This window comes from Mya arenaria, chromosome 6 (genome assembly GCF_026914265.1).
Source record: "Mya arenaria isolate MELC-2E11 chromosome 6, ASM2691426v1".
In the NCBI taxonomy this organism is placed as follows: domain Eukaryota; kingdom Metazoa; phylum Mollusca; class Bivalvia; order Myida; family Myidae; genus Mya; species Mya arenaria.
The window spans coordinates 33,661,142-33,685,724 of NC_069127.1; the positions used below are offsets into that span (position 1 = coordinate 33,661,142).

General features: G+C 33.8%; 1 long non-coding RNA gene across 2 annotated transcripts in view; it reads left to right on the forward strand.

Annotated features, from left to right (window-relative positions):
* The window catches only part of LOC128238372 (uncharacterized), a 38,293-nt gene extending 14,275 nt beyond the window's left edge, over positions 1–24,018 (forward strand). The window contains exons 1-3 of one of the 2 annotated variants that reach the window (XR_008261689.1): positions 1,781–2,205; positions 15,270–15,366; positions 16,882–24,018. This is a non-coding gene — a long non-coding RNA (uncharacterized LOC128238372). Of the gene's footprint in view, positions 1–1,780; positions 2,206–15,269; positions 15,367–16,881 lie in introns of those variants that run through there. The other variant, XR_008261690.1, reaches the window with a different exon arrangement.
* The last annotated feature ends 565 nt before the right edge of the window (positions 24,019–24,583 follow it).

Here is a 24,583-nt window from a genome sequence, read left to right on the forward strand (position 1 = left end):
CATTCACCCTGGCACTGCATTTACCATTTGCCGATATTTGAGGACTAATAATAAAATTAAAATCAATCGGCATGTTTGCACTTGACCCCATCTGTAACATTTACATTTGTTTATTTAAAACTTTTAACCAACAAAATCCTTTACCTTTATATTATTACGGGAGTAAGTTTTTTCGATGTATATACATATTTTGTATAAACATGTTGATTATATAGTGTTGCTTTCAATATAAACTATCTTTATCATTAACTTCAGTGAAATCCCCGCCAAATGCCCACGCCCCTGGGACCCTAGGATAGGCCAAATTCCACCTTTTATGGCGCAGACAAAACCACTGCATTCCTCCGGCACTGCGGGGCCACATAGTATACCACCTGACCTGGTGGGGCTGTGGATACAACTGACTGGTGCATAACACATTCACTTGGCACTGCGGAGCTACCTTAAAAGTTAAAACACGGCCAATTTCCCGACTATCCCCAGACCTGGGGGGACCGTGGTTACAAATGACTGATCAAATAATGCATAGATCCTTCCCATAGTACTTTAAAACACTTCCCATACAGACAAGCAAACAAACCCACTCTCATCACAATTAAGTGATAATAATTTTCTTCCGAGTGGCAGTTATCATAAATTTGGGCTTTTAAATGCTGTTAAAACGTATATGGTTATCTAAAGCATTAGTCTTTTTTAACATCACTCAATGACAGTCTGTCACAACAAAATAATTATAAATGGTGAGCTCAAACATTGAGCTTGACATTCTTCAACCACTGTAGAGGCTATTTTTCATCGCCCAGAACTAATCTTTCAGTGAAATCACCATATGGTTGGCTAAAACATTGGCAAAAGCAAGCATGCTTGAATCAAAGTATTTAAATCTTCATATGCCTGAATGTTGGAGTTGATTTTCCGCAACATTATCAACACTGTAAGCAGCCATGAACGTCGTTTTTAACCTCCTTTCTAAGAGTTCAAGCTGCAGACAACAGTTTATAAACATTATGATCTTTGAGCGAATAATATTATGATCATTAGTGTTTACGTCCTATAAGTAGGCCGAGCAAACTACAACCCAAAGAACGCCAGTGCGCTCAGTAAATAGTTCTCATCATTTTTTTGAATACACAGCTGATTTAAAGTGGCTGTTTCATAGTTTTTTTTCTAAAATGTCTGGGCGAATAGTGAGAGAAGTGGGTCATGTATAATTTATTGCCAATTGGTACTGAAATCAAATTTTTATATTGATAAATCATTTCGCCAATATTGACTAGTATCACTACATTACTACAAAAATGCATTCGGAACGGTCCCTATACTTACCGAATACGATTATTTACCGAAAGACGGATAAAATTACCGAAATACGCATGAAAGTTACCGAAAGACGCCTTCTAATGCATTCATTTTATTGTTTTTATATTAATGTTATACAAATACATTACCAAACCAAATTTTAGAGAAAAATATTAAAATATAATGATGTAATAGGCAGTTGAAATTTCAGTGTTCGAGATCGAATTCCGCGTGCCGACTCACCAACCGAAAGACAGATAAAAGCTTCCAAAATAATCAATTATTCCAATTAATGATGATCTCATAACTTTTTTTTATAATTTTTGGCTACAATGCGTATAATCATTATATATATACAAGATTATTAAAAATAAAATGCATTAGAAGGCGTATTTCGGTAACTTTCATGCGTATTTCGGTAATTTTATCCGTCTTTCGGTAAATAATCGTATTTCGGTAAGTCTAGGGAACCCATTCGGAACTCCTCGGCCATTTTACTGTATCGATAAAAATAAATCCGTAAATGTTTCGAACTGAATACTGAAGTACATTGTTGCTAAACATAATTAATTCAATACTTTGAACTATCGAAATATTTTAAAATCTATATCATGCTGTAGACTCCTTAAGTAAAATCATCAAAATATGATGTGTTAATGGCATGACCCAAAATGACCCGGTTTATCCAAGATGGCGGATGAATCAAAACATGTCTGTGGAATTTCCGATGTCAAATTGGATTTAAGGCATCACACTCGAGTTTTACAATGGATTGTTAGTGCTAAAAAGGAGAAGTAAAAATAATTAATTGAATAACATCATCACCTTGTGGTCAAATTGGCTGAATTTAACGCAATACAATTAATGACTGATATACATCTGGTGAAAGGTCACCCACGACTAAAAGTAAGTTGCAGTAAAACACGGAAATACAAACTTAGTGAAAATCAAAAAAACAATGACGTCGTTTTGCTTCGTGCCAATAATTGTTGCAAATATTGATGTGAAAGATAATGATAATATAAATAACTCGAAACAACTTGCATCTGCGTCACAGTTGTCATCTTTCTACATAAAACATACATTACAGTACAGTAGGTACTTCAGATTTTCTTTAAAATGCACCAGTCAATTGTAACCACGGCCAACCCAGGTCCGGGGATATACGGGGAATAGCCGGTGAAATGGGTCGTGTTTATGCTTGTCAGGTGGCCCCACATTGCCTAGTCCAACTACACATTGCCGGTTGAATGCGGTGGTTTTGTCTGTTTTAAATACAGCGGGTAATTGGCCTTGCCTAGAGTCCCCGGGGTGCAGGGACTTTGGTGGGGATTTTACCAACTGTTCGTCTCCGCATGGCATGGAATCTAGCCGGTGTTGGCTGTACTGAAAGTCCAAGTCCCCGCTATTCCCAAGATCTGGCGGTGGGGGGGGGTGGGCGTGGTTACAATTGACTGACCAGTGCATAATTTGGTTCCCTTTATGCCATGTTGATCTGATTCCTACCATAGTAAAATATTTTCTTCAACTGTAACAACACTTCTATATTTAACATTGCATTGCAAAATAGGAACACGAAAGTTTCACATAATTTATCTTGAGCCAATATCATTGTTTAATCACACAAGTGTGTATAATTACACAAGTGTTTCATTAAACACTTAAATTCCGATCAGCTTCTGTCAACATAGCATTGCCATTTTGGACCTATCTAGCTGATGCGCGTCATCTTGAAGCTCAATATACATCAAGTCGAAAATTATAGATGTGTTCACTATGTGACGTGCCATATCAAATATGGTAAAAAATCATTCAATGCACAATTATTTGAACTAAATAAACTTAGTGCTTAAAATGTCATTCTTAGCTAGGAGAAAAAGTTGGATGTGGACATGAAGACTCGCCAAAACAAAACTTGTCCAAGACTCTGAAGTTGCTGTTTATTTGGACTAGTCAAGTATTAAACTTTTCAACAAGATAAAGTTACTATAAATGATCCTTGCATTAGGACATGGAGCTAGCCTGTCTGTATTATCTGGATGGTGCTAAGCCCCTGGTGAGCCTTAAATGCCTTGATTTGAAATCTGCCACTTAATTATTCTCTATCATTGTCTACACATTTTTTAGGTAAGTGTAAAATACAGTATCTTTTGTATGTTAAAATTAACAATGGTAAAAGATTGTGCATGCTGGGGATATCGATATTGTATACATGCATATAGCTTTACGGATATTTACAGTGTTTAAATAACTCAAAAGGGTCTTACTCAATGAAAAAAATAAATCAAAATACTAGAATGTAGACAGGATTTTGACATTTTTTGGCAATTAATTAAATTCAAGGGTGTAGCCAGGCTGTACTAAATGTGAGAGGCTATGGGATGGGGAATCCCTGTAACCGTAGGAGGTTAGGGGGGGGGGGGGGGGCTGCTCCCCACGGAATTTTTTTTAAGTGATTTTTAAGGCTGTGTTAGCTATCTAGCACAGAGAAACAATGCTTTCTATAGCTGATCTACCCTTTAAGGTTTTATTCTGATGTCAAAACATAACCCTCGACTTTGATGCCATGTTTGACCATTTTTTCTCATTTTTCAAATTGATGTTACGCATGTGCGTAAGTGTGTAACGCTGGCTACGCCCCAGAAATTGTTCTGTTGCAATTTTGGGCAAATCATTCTCATTGGTATGCCTATCAAGCATCAAACATGTATGTCTAACAAAGGTCAATAAAAACAAGCCATATTACTGAAATGTTCAAGGCCAACAGATCCCTTCAGAGAAAATCATGCATAACCCTTTTATCTACATATATTCTCCCTCCAAACAGAGACCTGGTATGTTAATTTGCATATTTAATCCAGGACATCCACATACTATGAATGCATTCCCCCTTTGGCAGAATGTTACATTACCCTTATTCGTTATTTCAATTTATTTCTGAAGACAGCATGAACTTTTATAGAAAAGGAGTGTCAGTAATTTAGTCTGACAGTCTGTGATTTTTTTTTCAATCAGAAGGAAATTTTGCAATTTTAACATGGCCATGTTTTGACATGCTTGCACAGTGTGTGAATTTTGATCAAAGTTGTGTTTGATTAATTTTGTGCTAATGCGTATATCATGGACTTGACATATTTCTTACGGTAGTTACCACATGGCTTGTTCCAAAGGGTAAAGCATTTGGAAATGTCAGTTCAAACCTGATAAATATGAAATTCTTTTTTAATTCAATTTTGATATTTTCAAAACACCCTCTTTTTTAAAAACTTGTTTTAATAGATGTTTATGGATAAGAAGACTCTTAATTTGAACATCAACTTGTTTAGACTAAGAAATAATGAGACCTTAAAGCTGCACTCCCATAGATTGACTATTGTAACACCTTTTATTTTTTGTTTTGGAAAGAGCAAATTATTGCGTAAATATATATATGTGCAAACCAATAATAAGATATCTGATAAAATATCAGATCTTAGATTTTCATATTTATGTTCAAAACTTGATGCTTAATGGCTTAAACTGATACTAACGGTTAAAGAAAAAATGCATAAAACATCAATTTTTGAACTTAAGTGTAAGAATCTATGATCTGATTTTTTGTCAGCAGTCTTATATTACTGGTTTCCATGGATTTTCGCAAAAAAATGGCTCGTTCGGAAACAAAAAATAAAGAAGTTGTCAATACTTTCAATCTGTGTGAGTGCAGCTTTAACAACAAAAATAGAACAAACCTACAATTAAGCAAATGAAATTTCAGATAGGTATAAATGAAGTGCTATCCTTAATCATTAACAATTTCATTCTTCAAGTTGGGTTTTTCCTCAGCCTACTATCACTCACCTGATGCACAATCCCTGCATAAGATTTTACGGCGACAATGAATTAGACAATGAGGTTGTTTTCGAAGTCAATTAAATGACCTAATGTAACTAGCTTAATGATTAAGAAGGGCTCATTATCATCAATCACTCCACCCATTCTGAATAATGTTTATTCATAAAGATTTTATTTTTTTCGTGTTTTTTATTTACTTGTATACTTTATATCCAGTTAAATACAGCCATCACACATTTTTTCTCTCCTAAATACACATGGGGATATCAATATAACATTGGTCTATTTCTATTGGTCAAAAAAATGTCACGACTCCCAATATTTATGAAACACCGCTGTTGGTCAAGGACAGGTCACGCTGTGACACCACATTTTTCCATTTTCCAAATTTAAATTACAACAAAATGGCGTCTTTATTCGGATTTGATGAATATTTCAATGAATAAATAAAACATTTAAACAGGAGAACAGGTTGTCAACGTTATACTTACATTACGGGGTTAGTAGGTGACATAGTATTGGAAATATGGGGGGCAAGAATCCATATTTAGGTTCGAGCTTCACTCCACTGCAATATGGTTTCCTTTACATTGAATATCCCATATCGCGGGTTACCTACTGACCATGGAACTTATAGTATCCTTCCACATGTTTTTAAACAAATTCATAGACAAGAATGTTTTTTTCAAATGACAATTTGTCATTTTGTATTCATTGTGATGAAAAAAATGTAAAATTAAATTTCCAACCAATTCTTAAGAGGAAAATGTGATATTTATCTTATCTCCTGATAAAAACTTTCAATCACGTTGGGTACTGAATGGGGTACTATATATTGGTTTAAATAGGAAATGACGTCATGAACACATAGTAATCTATGACTTCATCTTACCGGTGACCATTATGATGTCACAATTAAAAAGAGTTTAGTTTTTTGTTGTTATTCCTTTCTGCTGTACTTGATATCACCTTTATATGTATTCTTCTTACAAACAGTGTGAGAATGATCGCATGATTCTTTGGTTTGAAATTTTTCCTAATACAAATTTTTGCAATGCATGCTTGTAGTCCAGAGAATAGCATCGCTTTAATGGTACATGTATCCTGTTTTTAGCTTGACTATTCGAAGAATATGGAGAGCTATATATACTACTCACCCAAGCGTCGGCGTCACACCTTGGTTAAGGTTTTGCATGTATGCACCTTTAAGTCATTATCTCAGCAAATACATCATGTATTGCATTGAAACTTTAGATATGTATTCCCAACTATCTAACCTACTAAATTAATGAAGTTAGATAACACTTATTTGAATTTAATGCAAAAAATGGGCCTTTATTATTTGACTTTGAAATTCTGGTTAAGGTTTTGCATGTAAGCACACATAGGTTGATATCTCAGCAACTACTTGATGTATTGCATTAAGATTTTATACAATAGTACTCAACCATCCAACCTTCCTAATTAACCAAGTAAGATAACTCTAGTTTGCATTTAATGCAAATAATGACCCTTTATTATTCGACTTAAAAATTCTGGTTAAGGTTTTGCTTTATTATTTGACATATAAATTCAAATACATCATGTATTGCATTGAAACTTTATACACAGGCTCCCAACTATTCAACCTTCTTAAATAATCAGGAAAGATAACTCTATCTTTTATATTTTATCATTTTTGCCCCTTTATTATGCAACTTAGAAATACTGTTTAAGTTTCAAGTATTGGACTTAAAATTTTCCATGTAACCACATTCATGTTAATATCTCAACAAATACATAATGTATTGCATTGAAATCTAATCTAATTTTACAGTGATCCATGTTTCGCCAAAACTTTTTAATCCTTACACTGAACAGCGGCGTAATAGTCGAACGCGCAGTCTCTGTGACAGCTCTTGTTTACTAGAAAAGTAAAACATGTAAGTTGTTTTTGTTGTCTTTACTTAAAGAATATTTTGATAAAAAGATACTAAAACTCGTCATCATATAATAGACTGTATTATACAACTCGTCAAGGAAATATGTTAGTAAGATCGACAAAGGCTAAGTTATTTACACATTTCAAGTTGTTGAATATGTTTTTTAAAGCTTCATCAATGAAAACTTGACATCAGTACTGTTTTGAAAACAAACATATATTTATATATGTCGTTCTCGGATGACCCTGACTGGGACCTTTTTGACCTAATTATTTTTTAGAGCTATAGCATTTTAGACAGTTTTGAAAACAATATTTAATGTTGTCTTTTGATGACCTAGATTGTGGCCTTTTGACACACATTAAAATTTGAAGCTTCAGCCATGAAATTAAGACCATTGTGCTTTGATAACGTTGTCCTTTCGACATACTTTCCTATTTTTAAGCTACTTCAATGAAAGTTTTTTAGTACAGTTTTCAAAACAAAAAGCAATGTTGTGCTTTGATGACATAGAATATGATTTTTTGACATACATTCTATTTTTGAAGCAACAGCAAATTTTTTTAGACCATGTGTATAACTTTTAAAACAAATATCAATTTTGTACTTGGATAACCTTGATAATTACCGTTTGACCATCTTTTCTATTCTAAGGTACTGCAACGAAAGTTCAGTAAGTTTTGCAAAACAATTATCAATGTTGTCCTGAGATCTTCTTTACTGTGACCTTTTGACCCTCTTTCATAAAATGTACTGCTTTAAGAATAATTATGAATGTTGTGTTTGGCTAACCATGATTGTGACATTTTCACTTACTTTTTTTATTTTTGTGGCCTCTGCAATAAAATGTTGCTATGTTTGGAAAACAATTCATCATTGTTGTTCTCGGGTTACTTTAAAGGGACTGTACACCAGATTGGCACTAATTTTTTTTCCTGTAACGCAACTCAGGACAATTATTTAATAGAATGTGTTAAGCTTTGAATCATAATTATAGAGAAAGGACCAAAATGTAAAAAAAATAGCAGTCCAGTGTTGTATCCGCTGTGCTACAAAGGCTTACTCCAAACGGGTGGTATTTTTAAGCTATATACCTTCGTACACATACCCAGTAATATTTTTAATGGAAAAATACAAAATCACTGCTTAGCTAAAATAAATTGTAAACTATGTGGTACTTCAGTTAGTAAGATTCAATGCATTGTACACATTAATACCAAGTTTATGTCAGTTTTCGACAATTGTTTTTCTGGCAGATTGATCATCTTGTGCACAGTTGCTTCAGCTAAGGCCTACGTTTTTAATTTTGAGTACAACATTAAACTTTGGACCATGTATACTGTTTTAAAAAACATCTGTTAATGTTATGCTTCAGTTATCTTGATTGTGTCCTTTTGGCGTATTTGTTATGCAACTGGAATGAAATTTTGACTATGAAGTAGTTCTGCAAACAAACATTAACGATGATATTGCCAGGTGACCTTTTCATCAACTTTTCAAAGCTACAGCATTAAGATGAATAATTATGTTTGGAAAATAAATATCAAGCTTAGATATTTGGTTTGAAGCATTGTCTAATTGTCCTCACATGAGAGTGTTCAAATTATGCTTCTATATTCAAGATTAGGTTCCGATGATTTTCTGTGTTTATAAGAGAAAGGACTTAGTTCTATACTTGCAGCAGACCGAACAATGTCACCGTCCATCAGCACTTTCAGTGCTTTGATACATTGTGGAATCACGCGTAAACGAGTGCGAGATTTTGGAAGTGAGATTTGGGTTGCAGGTCAAAACGTCCCCAGGTTAAAACTAGACTGGTACCCTACGTAACATCAATGTGTACACACCGGTCTCAAAAATAGACAGATAGGACCGGTGTGTACACAATGACGTTACATTTTCTACAAAAATATAAAAAAGAGAACATTCGGAACCCCTCGGCCATTTTTATCGAAAACAACCTCGGATGTATGCCGGTACATCAGTTAAAGTAGTTCGTAATTTTTTTACTTATATCATTTTAGTAATGTAGTGTTTTAGAATTGTATTTATTGATCTAAGTTTAAACTGATTGCCAGTGAAGTATATTATTGCAAACATAATTAAGATTTCCAAGAGTAAAGTGATAAAGTTTAACTGCTAAATAAAATCACTACGCGATCTACTTGCAGCGGACTTAAACGTACCTCTTTTTTAGTATGTAAACCGTCCAAATACATCCGAGGTTGTTTTTGAAAAAAATGGCCGAGGAGCTCCGAATGAAAAGAGAAAAGAGGGTACCAGTCTAGTTAAAACGTCCTACGCAATCGGAACTCCTCGGCTAGTATCAAGATATGGCTATCTCGAAGCTTGCCGGAGATGGCCGAGTTGTTACGATTGCGTACTACGGTCAAAACGTCCCCATTTTGGTCAAAACGTCCCCACCTAAAGTCAAAACGTCCCCAGTTGCTAGTCAAAACGCCCCCACTGAAATTTTAATATATACTGTTTTTGAATAAAAATAATATTTACGTAGATAGGTATATATAATAAACTATTTTGGGTGATTGGGATTTATTTACGTAACATGTTGTTCTTTGTTGTTTACAAGGTAGAATACGAATTTATTACTTTGTTTTCTTTTTTCATCTAAAATGTCTTTAGAAGCCTGATCATTAGTTCAAAGAACCCACAGGTCGATGTAAGCCTCATTAGTTTAACTAACTGACGGGTTCGATGTACCTTAATTGAATTTAATCAAAGAAGTGTGATCGCAGTTTGTAGCTTATAAATAATTTTGTATCCCCAGCAAGCAAGGCTAAATGGGTCCCATATGGGCTGAATCTGGGCAAAAAGCCCATATAGGACCTTTATGGTTGAGAATGCCCAGATGGGACCCATATAGCTGCTCATCTATATTAATTGGATACACAAAGGGAAACGAAGATCATTGTTATATGAAAATATGTAAACATCGATGCTATGTGAAAAAAGTTCATTATTTCATGAATTGGCTTCACATCTTTTGCCATGATATGCCCCAGATAGGTCCCATATGGGTCCCATATACTCAGCATTGTCATTATAGTAGGGCAGTGTTAGATGGTAAGGCACGATGTATGCTTCTATTGTTTTATCACAAACACATCAATGACGTGTGACATGTAGTTTGTATGCAAAATGTATCACAATAATGTAATAATGAGATATCTCAAACTTTTCCCCTAAATTTTCATATCGTTAAGGGTTGCAAGAAGAGCATTTCTTATCTATATTTATAGGCAAATCCATGTTGTATAAACATAAGACAAACTGTCCATGACAAAAGAGACCCATCAACAAGACAACTATGTTTAGTTCACATTTGGATGATTGTTCTAAAGAAGACTATTAATAAGCGAAACCTGTTGGCATTGAATAATTATCATAATATCTCGGAATGATGTCGGTTTTTGTTTTACTTTAATATTTTCTTATCCTGGGTACACCATTTTAAACTTTAATACACTCACAATAAACTTATTTTAAGATGAAGTAAGAAATTTGGCTGAATGAAATAAGCTACTTAAGGGTGTTACGCTTAAGAACTTGGGAGAAATTGGGGCCAGATGACTTAACCCCATTTATTTCCCTGGCGATAACAGTGATCCCAGATTTGTACATGGAAGATACATTTTTTAACCTAAGGATTGAGTGTGTATATATTAATTCATCCTTCTTGATATACAACAATGAATCAGGACTAAATAATATAATTTTATTATGTAAATATTTGTTATAAATTATATGCTGTTGCTCTACTTTTGTTTCATATGTATTTTGTAATGTATCTCAACATACATGGAGGAAATAAGGATATAAATATATATATATGTTTTAACATTCAGTCATGTCAGTTCACTAGTCAGTATTACAAGGTGCATTAATTGTGTTATTCAATAGCCCTGGTTTGTGTTTATTTGTTTCTCCTTTTAAATTCTTTTTTATTTTACATGTATGATTTTTGTGATTGAATCCAATGTGCCAATTAACTTGAAACTGTTATTTCATTTCTGGTTTGAAATGCTGCTTTATGTCTAAGCAATATTGTTATACTTGAATGTGTAGATTCACTCCATGCTCTGTTTATTAGAATTGTGTGTCTTTCGATTAGTGTATTTTTTATAAACACATTCTTTTAAGCATTCGGAGCTCCTCGGCCATTTTTATCGAAAACAACCTCAGATATATGCCGATACATCAGTTGAAGTAGTTAGTTTAGTGTGTGTGTGTGTGTGTGTGTGTGTATGTTCTTTCAGAATACCACATTGTAAATAAGACGTGTGTTATGTTTGTTTATAATATGATCCCTATGTTTTAATGTGTTACCTTCTTTAAATGAATCTTGGGGACGTTTTAACTTGCCACTGGGGACTTTTGACCAAAATGGGGACGTTTTGACCTGGGGACGTTTTAACTGTAAATCGAGATTTGACCCTCCATCCGGTCGGTGGAATTACCGAAATCCCGGTAAATACCGAAATCCCCTTTCATTTTCATATAGGTATATATATCGTTTTCTTTTATACGCCCGGATTTAATACTTTATTGTGTTCGAATGTTGTATGCCGTAATTGTTGGAGGTTGGAGAGGGGTGGAGAAGTCGGAGGAGGGGTGGGGGTGGGGGTCGTGTTGACTAAAACCCGGGACCCCCTTTCATTTACATAAGTTCATACAAAAGAAGAGTGTGCGAGGAGGTTCGTACGCCGGGGCTTCAAAACTGCATTGTGTTTTAGTGGGTTGTATGCTGTATTTCTTGGCGGTTGGAGAGGGGTGGGGGAGTCGGAGTAGTTGGGGGTGGGGCAGGGAGTGATTAAAACCCGTATTTACCAGGATTTCGGGATTGTCATAATTCCACTTTTGGTTGTTTATTTTTACATATTAAATATTTTTAAATTTCATACAATCTTTATCATTAACAGATTGTATGAAATTTTAAAATATTTAATGTATACAAATAATTAAAGTTGATTACTTATTTACAATTTTTTATGATTCTTAGTCCGAGAGATCACCCTAGGGACCAATCGCTCGACTGGCCAAAAAATGCAGTCCAAATACCAAGTGAATGATAAAGATTGTATGAAATTTCAAAATATTTAATGTATAAAAATAAACGACCAAAAGTTGATTACTTATTTATTATGTGTATCATGGATTACTAAAACACATTTTTTTATGATTCTCAGTCCAAGAGATCACCATAGGGACCAATCGATCGACTGCCCATAAAATGCAGCCCAAATACCAAGTAACTGTACGTGGGTATGACATACAACAGAGAAAACATTAGCTATGAATAGCTATTGACCAACTAATATATTTTCTATTTCTTTGGAAAAACGTTTTTCCAACGTTGTTTAATGTTGTTGTTCTTAAAGATTTCCTTTTGTAGTGTCGTCCTTTTATAGCATTCTTATTTTTTGGTTATATTCTAAGGTTACATTTCACTAAATTTTACAGGTCGTAATATATAACACTATACTGCAGTATATGAAATACCAGTTCATTCCCTTCAAACCAGGTGCCGTGTTAAAGGCAAATATTTAAGTTAAATTTGTTGATGTAACCATCCAAGTAAATGTGTTATATTTTGTTTAGATTGTTTGACAATCTTTTTAAAATCATTAAGTGCTGCATCAAATGATTACACAATTATACAATCAATGATTATATGATTATTGTAATTAAAAAAATCCATATATTATATCGAAGGTATCATTTGCTGTCATCAAACGAGTGATTAATATAGATCAATGCAACACCATCCATTTTTAGCTCTACTGGCCAAAGGCCAGAAGAGCTTATGCGATGGTAATGTGTACGTAGTATGTGCATCCGTGCGGTCGTGCGTTCGTGCGTCTGTAAACAATTGCTTGTGAACACGATACAGTCTTCAGTTTTGATTGTATCTCGATGAAACTTGTACAGTAATTAGATATCCATTAGAGCTGGGTTCCTTTCGAAAACCAGCCAGATCCGCCCATGCATGCCTAGATTATGGCCCTTGATAGTATAAAAAAAATGCTATTGTGTAAACAATTGGTTGTGAACACGATACAGTCTTCAGTTTTTATTGTATCTCAATGAAACTTGTACAGTATCTAGATATCCATTAGAGCTCGGTTCCTTTCGAAAACCAGCCAGATCCGCCCATGAATGCCTAGATTATGGGCCATGAAAGTTTTAAAGAAATGCTCTCTATTTTTAGCCAGGTCTGCATGAGCGAATTCTATTTTTAGCCAAGTTTACATGTACATGTAAATTCAAGTCTAGAGTTAAGGGAGACAATTTGCAAGTCTAGGATTTTGAGAGACAATTTGCTTTTTGCTTCTGCAGCTGATTTTGTGAATTACTCTGCCTTGTTCTTGTTGAAAGCCCAAAGGCCATTTTTTAGCTTTAAGTTCTGTAGTTTGCGCCTTCATCTTAACAAAATTGGTTGTGAATGTTTAAGTTATGCACCTGGTGTCATTACTGGCCACACCCAGGGTTCACAGGTTTGGTAAACATAAATCTGGAAAGGTTTGAAAATCTTTTTGTGTGTTCGTGCATCCATCTCAGCACAATTGATTGTGAATGTTTGTTCAAATTGATCAATGTGGTCCTAGGATGCCCTTGACTTTGACCTTTTGATTAACTTTTTTTAACTTTTAAAACTACAGAAATTGTTACTATGAGTACAGTTTTGAAAGCATTTTTTTTTTGTCAGATGACTATTACTTGGCACATATTAAAATAGTTCATGGAACTAATCTGCTTACAATACTTTCTGGGCTCAGATGTTGAATGTGCTACATTTTCAGGTAAGCCAAACACAAAACATAAACCATATGTCTGTTGCCTTTTACCCATACATACATGCTCTGGATTGATATGACCACAAAAGCCATGCCAGTAGAGCATAGGCCCTTTTGGGCCTCTTGTTAATTGAAAAAATGTAACAAATAAGACAAACAAATCTGTAATTGTATTTTAATTACAATAATGGGCGTAGGCTTTAATGTAAAATATCAAACAAATAAATACTATTATTATTACAGTTATTACTATCAAAATAATTTGTTAAGTTTCATGCAAAAAATAACCTATAACCTGGGTTATAGGTCCGTGATTTGGGTAATTGTTCACATCAAAAGTTGCGCGGACCCTACCTTTTTATAGTCTGTTTGAAAAAAATAAAGTACTAATTTAAGAGTGTGGTTTAATATGTTATTAAAAGTCTGAAAACCTTTATGATTACTTTAACACCATTTATTAATGTACAAAAATAATGTTCTTACATAAAGCCTAATACAAAAAGCTTTACTTACCATACCTTTTTGCAAAGGAAGTAACACTAACCAAACCAGTTTGTTTTTTGGGCTTAAGTAGTTTTTGCTTGGTCATTTTTCAGAATAACATTTAAGATAGTTATGATCGGTGAGTGTTGACCAGCAAAGCTAATTAAAACCTCAAGAAGCACCATTTGCTTTTTGACATAACTGTTTTGTCAGAAATACATCTACCATGATTTTTAGCTCGACTATTCGAAGAATAAGAAGGGCTATCCTAGTCACCCGAGCGTCGGCGTCGGCGTAACCACTTATGTTTAAGTTTGCGTACCACCTTAAATATTTAAGGAGGTAACTCCATCAAGCATTTTGACAAAACCATGCCCCTTTTTCAATTTAGAATTTACGTTAAAGTTTGCGTACCGCCTCAAATATTTTTCAAAGTCTATTGACATCTGGCTTTGAAACTTTGCACGCTTGTTCACCATCATGTCCCCAACCTGTACACAGGTGGTGGTCACTGTATCAAGCATTTTGACAGAATAGTGCCCCTTTTTCGACTTAGAATTTATATTAAAGTTTGCGTACCACCTCAAATATTTTTAAAGTCCATTGACATCTGCCTTTGAAACTTCGCACGCTTGTTCACCATCATGCCCCCAACCTGTACACAGGAGGAGGTCACTGTTTCAAGCATTTTGACAGAATTACGCCCCTTTGACTTAGAATTTACGTTAAAGTTGCGTACCACCTCAATATTTTCCAATTCTATTTATTTAAATATCTCAGCACATCATGTATTACAGTGATCCATGCATGTTTCGCCAAAACTTTTCAATCCATACACTGAAAAGCGGCGGAAAAGTCGAGCGCGCTGTCTCTGTGACAGCTCTTGTTACATTATTTGTTTTAACTCTTATTTCAGAAACTGTATTGGACCCAGTAGAATCTTGCGCCGTTACAACCAAGCATTGGCACTATATTGACCTACCTAGAGAGCTCAACCCAACTGGCAAAAAAAGGTTATGATTTCAGATTCAAGAAAAAAAAAAAATTGGGGGGGGGGGAGGAGGTGTCATACATGTGCTCTGACTTCAGTGACTTGTATAGAGACATTTTCAACAGCACAAAGTTATCATTTATTTTTGCTTCACAGTAAACTATTAATTTACTTCAAATAAACGGATCAGTAAAGCTTAAATAAACAATTACAGTTACCATACTTTTTGAGCACATGCATTTTCCCTTACATTTACATAAAATAATGCTAATAGAATTTGTGGTATATAATCTAAACAAGTTTATATTTGAAAATAAAAACTACCGTTTTACATGGAAAGTATAAAAATAATTGTTCTCTCAAAAATACAACTGCAATTTCTTATGTTCATGGCATCCCATTTCATGCGGTTATAATGATTATTGTATCACTTTACATTTCTTGCTTTAAGAGAAACCATATCAACTTTATGAAAGCTATTGAAAGTGTTACATCCTCACAGATCAACAAATAACATCATTCTTTTGTACCTTCCGTGAAACTGTGCTCATTATAATTCACTTCAATGAATACAATGGGATATATATATATATCATTATTTTTAAGCCCCCAAAGAAGGTCATATGAAAATCGTACTGTCCATTCGTTAGCTAGTTTTATATGTCGGGGCTGTAACTTTGTAATGCATGGAAGAATTTTAAGTTCTTGGCACATGTGTTTAGTACATGTATAAAGATAATGTTTGACCTGCAAGACCAATATATATAGTTTTGTTGGTTGTGTTCGGGCTGTATCTTTTTCATGCACAGTGGGATTTTAAAATATAACGCTCCAGGTGTTCAATACATGTACATAAAGGTGATGTGTCATGTGCAACACCCAAGACCCTATCTCAAAGTTTAAGATCACACTTAGAGTTTAATTAATATGGAATTCTTTATATACATGTATGCACATAAAGTATATAGTTGGTTGTGTAGGGGCTGTACATAACTTTGTCATTCACAGAGGATTTTAAAATTTCTTGGCACGTGTCTTGGTATATAAAGATGATGTGTCGTTTGCAGGACCCACGTCCCTACCTCAAAGGTCATGGCCACGTACATTACTGGTTTATAATTATGGAAAAATACATATATTCATATACAGTGTAGTTGGTTATAGTTTATACAATTACATTGTAATTTATTGTTTTACAATCATCGAAGATATCAACTTCAAACTCCATGAACTTATTCACAATAACAATATGCTCATCTGTAACAAGTTATATTACTCCAATAAATATTTTGTAAGAGTTATTGGCCATTGTAACATTTTAAACAAATACATATTTTTCATGGTTTATAAGCCTGTTTAAGAACAGGATGTTTTATAGCTTTACCTGCAGCATACATGGGGGTGGCCAACATAATATGTTGTCTGATCAATAACTTTAGAACCCTTTGGCCAGATGAGCGATAAATGTTCAGATTGGCCCTCTTATATTTAATCATCGTTTGTTTCATAATACTCATTTTCAATATTATCTTTTCAGGCTACATGTACTTCTGTTACCAGAGACAATACGCACATATTTGCAAGGCCTATCACTCTAACTTAAAAAGTTGTGACCCTTGATTGACTGATAAAACCACAACAATAGACTCTTCTGTGTGTAGTGTTTCTGTGTCCATGAATGTAAACCTCGCAAATAGTTCTACAATAATAATCAAATCACATGTTGGCATGGCTGCTTGCCTTGACATGTTAGAACAAGTCATTTTGAGTGAGCTGTCATCGAAACGAACGATTGAAAGTAGTTGGAAATAGATACAGATGGGAGTGTATACCTTGGTTCCTTCCCATCGAGAACCTGTTGAAGGTATGCCTTATATCATAAAATAAATATGCATACGGATTGGGATCATTGTGATGCAAGAAACGGAGCTTAAGACACGTTAAAAAACAGCTTTTTATAGTGCAAAGCAGTTTCAGTGCTTCACATTACAGTGTGTGTGTGTGTGTGGGGGGGGTACTTTTATTATACATTCAGACGTTGCAAGTGCTACACTCCCAATATCTGTGAAATAATCCATCTCCCATAAATAATGCATTTATTCATTTATATCAGAATTTTTCATTTACCATGAAATGAAACTGCGTTGTTTGTTGCTGTCGATAAAAATCTATGCAATATCATGTAGAATATGTGCCATAATAATAATGCAAGAAGGTTATAAGTGTTTTAGTCATAGCCTTAAATATTTTGTATGTGACAACAACTTGAGGTTATCGTCCAAGGTTATTCAAAATATGCCCCTGGCTAGGGACTGGCCCCTGGGCTCACTGATTTTTCAAAAATAATATTATTACCTAATAAAAACTGGATCTCGCCACATTTAAATACTCATTTTGTTTAAAATAATATATATTTGGGAAAACATTGATAAACTCTTAGCAAAATAAAGTAAAATGATAGAGCTAAAAAGCCTCCCTTACCAGTTGGGTCAAAAGTGCCTTATATGTTAAATTGTTTAACCTATTAAATTTTTGTAGTTCACATAGACAATAATAAAATGCTGAACATTTGATATGTAGTAATAATAATTTTCAATGTTTATTAGTTTATTGTAAATATGTTGATGTATGTTAACCTAAATTTAACAAAATTGTGATACTAACATCTGTGATAACAATAATTATATTTTAGTTATTTCTAAAGTGTATATGCTGTTGTTTTAAAGAGTTTTGGAGTTTGTTTAATTCGCAGCTTATGACTTATATAAATTGTATATACTCACTTTATCATGGTGATTGATGCAATATTTGTTTGCTTGTTGTATTTTTCAATGGTTTATACTTTGTGATATGTGGCTGTGTTTGAACAAAATACACGTTCTTTCAGGAACTGTTTAAGAAGAAGACTGTTTTGGGGGGCACACTTGGAGACATAAGAAACATAAGCCCTTCTCCCCAAAATTTGCAAAAGAAATGTCTCTGAAAATGATTTTAAGGAGCATATAATTTTATACATAATTATTAAAAAAAAACCTATATTTTTTAATGTATGTGATGACACACATGTCATATAGAACATTTATGTATTTTGCTTCAAAGTTAATGCATTTACAGTTATGGCACCATAGAACTTGGTTACATTAACTACCAAATGTTAACACAGTTATGGCCCCTTTTCAATTTAGAGTTTGCCAAAAATATGGTGTCCAGACAATAATTCGTGAAAGGGTGGTGATGTTTGAAAAGGATCATTATTATTGTATGAATGGTACTCTGTGTGTTATGCAATAGGTGAAGTATTATTTTTTAGTTGAGCATTTCAGAATGGTTTTCTTCTGATCCAGTATAGAATGTTGTTGTAGTGACATATCAGCCCAACATTTACAAGAATTTAGCAGTATTTTTTGTATAATTTTTTTTTCTGGTAGGGCAGCAGTGTCATTGTTTGATTTAAAGTAGCTATAACAAAAACCTGGGCCATTGTACCACCATATCCTACACTTGAGTGTTTGCCTGTTAAACATTATATTTATACAGATATACAAATACAGAAATGCAAATTCAATGTTTTTTAATAAAAATTAATCTGTTTTACACACTCCGTGTACAGCAGTTGTACAGCTATAAAAAACGCTTTTAAAAAGTTAAAATATGTTAAGATTTCCATTCATGTACCAGTTATAACAATATTTAATTTATAATAATATTTAAAGCATGTTGACTCAAATTTAACAAACTGAGAATAAGATCTGTGATTTAACAAGCATTATGTTCTATTTATTTTTAATAATCTGTTTTAATTGATTTAATTTAATTTAATTGATTGTAATATTACTGGCTACAGAAGTTTTCACAAAGTTAGTTACTAGGTGAATTAAATTCACTCACTTTATCACGATAATTAATGCAATATTTATTTGCTTGTTGTGTTCTTACATAGTTTATTGTGTCGCCTGAAAAGTCGACATATAGGGGTTACTTGTCGGCGGCGTTGGTGGCGGCGGCGTCCGCGTCCCATTTTCGCTTGTCCGGGTATATATCTCCTAAACTATTTGTGGTATCAACTTGAAATTTCATATGCAGATAGATCTAATTGAGGGCAAGTGCAGTGCACAAGAACTGTTACTCTTGCTTCAATATTTTTAGAGTTATTGCCCTTTGTTATTTTTCATGCTTAAAGTTTTGTCCGGGGCATATCTTGTAGAATATAAGAGTTATCAACTTGAAACTTCATATGTAGATAGATCTCATGGAGGGCAAGTGCAGTGCACAATAACAGTAACTCTTGCTTTCTTAGTTTTAAAGTTATTGCCCTTTGTTAATTTTCATGCTTAAAGTTTTGTCCGGGGCATATCTTGAAGAATTTAAGAGGTATCAAATTGAAACTTCATAGCTAGATAGATCTCATTGAGGGCAAGTGCAGTACACAAGAACCGTTACTCTTGCTGCCATATTTTTAGATTTATTGCCCTTTGTTAATTTTCTTGCTTAGGTTTTGTCCGTGGCATATCTCGTAAACTATAGGAGGTATCAACCTGAAACTTATTCCGTAGGTATATCTGATTGAGGGAAAGTGCAGTGCACAAAAACCGTAACTCTTGCATCTATATGTTTAGAGTTATTGCCCTTTGTTATTTTTCATGCTTAAAGTTTTGTCCGGGGCATATCTTGTAGAATATAAGAGTTATCAACATGAAACTTCATATGTAGATAGATCTCATGAAGGGCAAGTGCAGTGCACAATAACAGTAACTCTTGCTTTCTTAATTAACAAAAGGCTATAAAACTTTCATGCTTAAAGTTTTGTCAGGGGCATATCTTGAAGAATATAAGAGGTATCAACTTGAAACTTCATAGCTAGATAGATCTCATTGAGGGCAAGTGCAGTGCACAAGAACCGTTACTCTTGCTGCCATATTTTTAGAGTTATTGCCCTTTGTTAATTTTCTTGCTTAGGTTTTGTCCGTGGCATATCTCGTAAACTATAGGAGGTATCAACCTGAAACTTATTCCGTAGGTATATCTGATTGAGGGAAAGTGCAGTGCACAAAAACAGTAACTCTTGCATCTATATGTTTAGAGTTATTGCCCTTTGTTAATTTTCAAGCTTAAATTTTGTCTGTTGGTGAACTGGAGTCTTACTTCAGCCATCATAAACCAGTCTGGATAGCAGTTTAGACAGAAGCAAGACAGAGATGCTCATTTCACACCTGAAAACGTATTAATCCATTATCTTCAAATTATTTCTCAATGTCATTGACTTCAGTATTTATTGTGCTCATGTTTGCTGATATAACCAAAATTAATTGCTTGCTTAACGTTGTTACCTTCAGTTCAAATGCCACCTACACTTGAAAGTTAAATGGCAACATCATTGTCTATAAATGAATAAAATGCCAATCTAACACACAGGCATCTGAATCATTGTTTGTCATTAAAATATTGTTTAAAACCATTTTGGGTACATACAATGAGATAAACAACACATCTGAAGATACAAAAGAAACTTTTTTGTATATCAAAGACACTAAATATCTTCAGATGTGTTGTTTATCTCATTGTATGTATCCAAAATGATTTTAAACAATATTTTAGTGACAAACAATGATTCAGATGCCTGTGATCTAACAGCTATAATGTCGACAGTAAATAATTCGTCAGGCGACACATCTGACTTGCGGAGTTCTAGTTCTTAGTAAAGATTCTTTGTGATAGGATTCAGGGTTCGAATTTAACTTTGAGGAGCACTAGCAAAATTTTGCGAGTGCTTTTTGAAGCATCTCGCAAAATGAAAAATCAACTTGCAATTTTATTATTTGCTGTATTCCCTTATAATATTGTCTAACAGTAGAATTTTACACCTAAGACATATTATGAATATTAAAAAGTATCAATCTTGAGTGACTAGACTTCTAAAACTTTAAGATTGCTTATCCTATTTAAGGGGTACGGAAAGACTCATCAGATGCTGGCCGCGTTTTGATAACAAAGCTGTCCAATAATTTGACATTGTTCACTTTGTATATTTACCCTCGCCATCGGGTAATACCCATTCGGCAAGCCCGCTACATATTTTATTCAGTCTATAAGTATTAAAAACAATATAATGTGTAAAAACAATAACGTTATAAATATAGTTATAAATATAAAAGAAATAAAAGCAACAGTAAATGTAGCATGGATGATTTGGACCATGAAATATATTGATTGACGCAGGCTATTCACTTTGACAGTTGGGCGGAAATATATTCAATAGTTGATGGGGTTTACATATAGTGCGCGAAAGCGCTAAATTTAGCCAATGATTGAGCTAGGTGATTACGTCATTTGTATTCACTATGTACTATGCACGCCTCGGAGCATCCTGGAAAGATTCGAGATAAAACTCCGCCTTTTCCGTATTTGTTCTATTTTTGAAAACTTACTAGAGCGTAACTCCGTACTGTCTTCTTTATACTTAGCTAAAGAACTTCAGCGAACACGTTATATATTACCTTTTTGGATGTGTTTTAATGTGTTGTAAACATCAAAAAAAAAAAATATCAAAATTAAAGTTATGGAAGCCAGAACTACTTTATACTGGTTGTTTAAACATGCCACTTTTAGGCTGTTTACACACGACTATGTAGCGGAGTTACGTTCGTGTTTATTCTACTTTCCTAAAGTCTAAATTCGAACCCTGGGATTGATATTTGATATGTGGATGGCAAGTTTAAACAAAATACACAGATATGTTACTGTTTCAGTTACTGTTTTAGGAGTAGTCAGTAGTTTGTAGCAGGGGTGGGTCCATGATTTGACGTTAAGAAGGAATGCACTTGGGGTCCGAGGCTACTTACAGGGCTTCTTAGTTCAAGATTGGGGGCTTTTAACTTCAGCATATTGTACAGTTGTAAATTTTGAGGTTTTTTTGTAAAAATTCTGCTTACATTGTAATAAAACAAATCTATGTAAAAAAAAATTTGGCAGTCATTTCTCCTTTCATTGTGATTAAAAATCCATGTATATTTTTTTAAATGTTTGCAACATTCAAAAAATGTACCTAACATTGTACTACAAATATTATAGGTATTTTGTTAGACTTCAAATAATATGCATATAGTATGATGATGTATTAACGCTTGTATATATATACAATATTCTTCATACCATATTATGATCTCTAAATTTTACCTTTTCTGACCATTTACATTGTAAATATGATAATATTCATGATGATGAATGGATTTCCCTTTGTGGCAGATCCGTGGTCTAGTGGTAACACACTTGACTATCAATCCAGGAGTCGCAGGTTTGATTCCTTGTCGCATCACTAAAAAAATACTAATCGTCTTCTGGGAGGGACGTTAAATGGAAGTCCCGTGTGACAGTGCTATACTCTGGTGCACGTTTAAGAACCAGGGTAGTTATAACCAGGGTTACATTCTGTCTCTGCACTATGCTCCAACAACCTAAAATTACTAACACTCTTAGCGGAGCACTCGCTGAATGGGCAAGGCCCAAGTGCGAGTATAAATGAGCTTACACACCACCAAGTGTGCCAAATCTATAGGAGAGTTAAAACTAAGATACTGACGGTTGTTAATGTAACCCTTTAACAAATGTTGATATATGCTCAAATATTGTTTTTGAAGTCATAATTTTGAATAGCATTTGTCACATGATTCAACAAAAGGCTTAATGGTTAAATTATTCCTTTGATTATGTATGAGTTCTTGTGGGCGAGCGGTTTTGGTATCATTTTTCTAATTTTTTATTGACTGGCTTGGCTCCCCACCACAACAAGTTTTTTCATACTTAAATTGTATTTTGTCCGTAATTTCGGATCAAAGAGTAAAATGATTATAATATTAGTGTTTTCAAATGCATTACTGACAACAAGAATTGGGTCCAAAAACATGAGTGAGTCCCTTTAAATTGATGAATTGCTTTAACACTAACCATATATTGTATTCCATGTACATGTATACGACTTTGTTGTAAAAGATATATTGCAAATGTATGGTTATTCTGATGTGTGAACATATAAAGACTGTGTTGTTAACGTGCCATATTTTTGCAAGGTCAAATCTGTACTTTAAGCAATGGTATGAGGGAGTCCGGTCTTCGGAATCATTTACACTATTTAGTACATTAAACCAAATTTTGTTATATCTTTTTTCTCCTTATATTAGACCGTATTAAAATCAACAAGAAATATGTTAACTAAGATTATCGTCACATAAATTATTTGTGGAACACGGACGGTAATCTAATATTCCAAGAAATGATTAAAAAATGTGATAATTGTGGGTCCAATGACATTGACGAAAAAAACTTTGTTTTGATTTGCTCTAAATACAAGGGAACACTATATTCAAATGTTTTATTGGAGAAGAGCCAGTATGCTTGAATTTGTAAATTTACTAAACACAATGAAAAAGCCATTGTTACATAAATTAACGATTTATATTATTAAGACAAAAAATAAGAAATTCTGTTTTTAACATTCCTGTGTTATATTATATAATTGTTAATTATACACTCTCATGTAAAACCTGTATTTGTTTAAATATGATCTTTTGTACTTTAACATATGTTTCTGAATTGTATGCCATTTATGTATACATTAGTAAATATTTTGAATTTTGATACTAAGCTATACATACTAACATCAAAATAAACTTAAAATTTATTGTTTTATGTAACTGTTTCAACAGCTTTTGGTAACCAACCAGGTTTAATGATCTATTCCAGATTTATGGCCCATAAATTGTAGTAAGATGACCAAATTCACTTTGAAAATTATCTAACTTGAGCATTTCGTTCATCTTATCCTTTCAAGATGTGGTCCTGTAATATGCGTAATATCTCAACTTATCTTTGTCTAGGTGTTACAGACCTTTATTTTCCAAAAGTTGACAATAAGCATCCTGTATGCTCCCATACTCAATCTTTGATGGGTATATAATATTCCGCAAACAAAATAGGGCTCATCTGCTGGTAATAATCAACCTCCCTACAAAGTTTGAGGACTGTAGGACCAAGCATATATGTACTCCAGTAATCAAAAGGACACGCTTTTTGTGTCCTGCTGAGCTCAAAATCAATAGGGGTCATTTGCTGGTTATGACTTATCTGCATTTCAAGTTTGAGGACCATATGACCAAGTTTACCCTAGATATCAATTGGACTAGCTTTTTTTGTCCAATGTCATCGTGATCTTTGATCTATTGACTTCAATATCAATAGGGGTCATC